General features: G+C 30.1%; 1 long non-coding RNA gene across 1 annotated transcript in view; it reads right to left on the bottom strand.

The window, feature by feature from the left end:
- Window positions 1-2781, bottom strand: part of LOC106462154 — a 3478-nt gene extending 697 nt beyond the window's left edge. The window contains exons 1-2 of the long non-coding RNA XR_002611170.1: window positions 2554-2781; window positions 1243-1366 (exon numbers count right to left, since the gene is read on the bottom strand). This is a non-coding gene — a long non-coding RNA (uncharacterized LOC106462154). The remainder of the gene's footprint in view (window positions 1-1242; window positions 1367-2553) is intronic.
- Window positions 2782-3339: the final 558 nt, after the last annotated feature.

Raw genomic sequence — 3339 nt, 5'->3', positions numbered from 1 at the left:
GACAATGACAACATTGTAAGGTTACGAATTTATAGTAACTAGAAGCACTTCAAATTACGCAATGTTAACACTACTCTGCACGCTATACAGTTTTGGTAGGTTGAATTCAGTATTAGAAATGTGGGAAGTTTGTTGAAGTGATGAATCCATACGCAAATGATATGCAAATGATAACATGTTATTATATGTAATTCTATGTTGCTAATAATTGAATAATTTGACTGTTTAATCAATGTAATGAATTATGTACGAACAGTGATTGCAATGATTAATATCATATAAATGAATCAATTAATCAAAATTAGCATTTACAATTATTACTGATTATTTTACATTTACATTATTTAAATTATTACATTAATTAATATTGACATTTCATTAGTAAATTAGTAAAGTTTACTTATGACATTAAATTCTTAGGTATTTCTAGCTGTGCTGAGAATAATGATTATTGAAGAATGACTAGGATCAATTGGTAGGTTGGAAAAATATTTCGGAAATGACTTATAGTAGGTGAAAGTTATTGTTTTTTCGTTTTCATAACTTGGATCACACATTTAATGTAGATAGGAAACCACTCAATAGCATGACAAAAGAAAGTATATCTAGGCAAGGCAGTGGATAACAATATGCAAGGAGCTTATTGGTACATCAAGGCTGTCCTATCCACTTGAGTAAAAATCAAATCCAGCTATAATCATTTTAATATTTATCAAGCCTTTCCTTTAATATTCTGAAGACAACCTAAATGAGTTCTAACCAGTTACCTATGAAATGGAATTATAACCTCTTTAGATTCATATTCAGTATTTCTGTAGATACAACATGAAATTCTATGGATAGTTTTCATTACTGTTATGACATCTGGGGTTTTTCCAAGCTATTACCAACTTGTGGGTCAACTTCAAACAACCATGACAGGCAAATTGTGTTTAACATTGTCATTTCAGTGCTTTGTACTATATTTATTTTTTGTTGTTGGATTAATTTAAGAACCATGAATACATATACAATTATTTTAGTGTATTTTGTATCTGTAAATGCTACTGCTGCAACTACTTTATTATACTCACAAAGGAAGGTAGAATATTTATATTACCATAACAAAAAACTATTTAGTTTTTTAGCTGATCAAGTTGTTTACACATGCAATGTTTTAAAGTTTCATGCTACTGTAAGTATAATTTTGTAGTGACCTTGTTAAATTCCACATTTATATTTATACAAAAAAAGGATTTTTACCTGTTCCAAAATTATGCTCACAGGCTTTACTGTGTGTTGAAGGTTTGAACTATTTCCTGGAGGTAGCCAATATATAGGCCTCACTTCTGCATCCAATGAGATCCTTAGTTTTCCTTTATGTAACCTAATAGTAACAGTTGAAATTCTATAAAAACCTTGTTTAGAATGTCACCTGACTTATTATGACAACACTAAACTATATAAATATGAACCATTTTTTTAAATTGATTATCTTGATATTAGTGAATACTTATCAAATATTTTACCCCTAAAATGCTAGAAGGTTAAATTACAACTAAGGCTTGTTGTTTGATTTTCAAGAAGGAAGATGAGTACAATGGTACAAATTTGTAACATCAAGTGACAAACTATGTATTTGCTCTACCACTAACAATACACACTGCTTTAAGTACTTATACGTTGGATAGCTCAATAGATGGATTAACCAAAATACCAAGATCATTTTCTTCCTTAACACTAGTACAGTTATTCACATCAAAATTATATGCATAATTTAAATTATGGTAAACCACATGCATTATGTTACAGGAGTTTAAGATAAGTCTATTAAATTCCTGAATGGTAATGGGTTTAAAACTTTTGCTTTTATTTCTTTTCTTCAGGCCAGGGGCAAGTGTGCAACTTACAAGGTCAGCCTTGAACTTGAAGTTCAAGTTGAATGATCAAATATCCCCTTTCGATGACGAGGAACCCACTTTGAGACAAATAATGGTTGGAGACGGCTTGAATGGGTAATGAAGAAAAACTTTAATACAAGTTTAACATAACAGCAAATGTACAATGTTTCGACAAGGTTTTGTCATCATCAGGTACCTTCATTACCCATTCAAGCCGTCTCCAACCATTAAATGTCCCCTTGTTCCCAAGTTGTCTTGTATTACTACTAGTAGTAGTACTATTCATAATAGTATTAACTATTATGCTATTTTTTGCGTTTAGCTTACCCACAAACAATGTCTAATCTAATAATGGTAATAGTGGTATAACTTCTAATATAAGTAGTACCGACAATGACAACATTGTAAGGTTACGAATTTATAGTAACTAGAAGCACTTCAAATTACGCAATGTTAACACTACTCTGCACGCTATACAGTATAATATTAAGTTTATCAGACAAAGAATCTTAATTTTTTCCCTTTGTTACTAAGCAAGCTGAGTTCAGACCATATCCAAGACGAATCTCATCAAGACTTAATTTATTAACAATATAAAGATACAAGTTGTACACAACAGTGTATAATTATATATTTTACAGAAATAGCTTATCGGAAGTCAAACTTTGCTTACCTTTCTTACAAATAAAAGCTAAACTTTAAACTAAAAAGTTGATTTATGTTATTCAAGGTAGCATAGATATATGAATCACCTGTGTAGTAATAGTATCTATTTTATTAGATGACTTATCTACGAATTATATTAAAAATAGGCTTCTAACAAGTTAATTTTAACTTTTATCAGTTTACCTATTATTAGTTAAAATATTGGCATTATACACACGACCCTAAAGAAAAGAGCTAGTAGCGTCATCTGTCCATTTTCGCCCTTTCAAATAGTTTCCGAAAAAGAATAAAATCATAACACTAACTTAAATAAGCTAGAATGCAAAAAAATGAAAGAAACACGAACAGTGTTCTTATCCGGACTTTCTAAAGCAAAAATATTTATTTCTGAAGGAAATAACGAAAATCATGCAAACAGTAACTAAATTTTTCACTAATGCTATAGTTTTTAAATAAGTGTCTGAAACTAAGTGGACACACAAAATATTAAAGCTCTAAGAAAAAAAAATCAGTTTCTTAATCTTATGTGTGCGTTATAGTCGTAATATCTAAAATAGTGTTACGTCTCTGTCGTTAGTTAATTTTCCGTAAAAATTATTTCCAAAGAAACTTTAGCGATACAAGTCCTTTCTTAAATAAAACTGGTTTATTCTTTCTGAATAAAACTTTGCAATACACTTAATTTCCACAGGCACGATATAATTCACAACGAACGACTCACGTCTGCAGTTCAATTACATCGTTGCCGTCGGTTCTTGGCGGTCTTATATAGAAGAATACTGTACTATCTAGT

Source organism: Limulus polyphemus, unplaced genomic scaffold (assembly GCF_000517525.1).
Source record: "Limulus polyphemus unplaced genomic scaffold, Limulus_polyphemus-2.1.2 Scaffold1105, whole genome shotgun sequence".
Taxonomy (NCBI): domain Eukaryota; kingdom Metazoa; phylum Arthropoda; class Merostomata; order Xiphosura; family Limulidae; genus Limulus; species Limulus polyphemus.
This window is presented reverse-complemented; position numbering and strand designations above follow the sequence as displayed.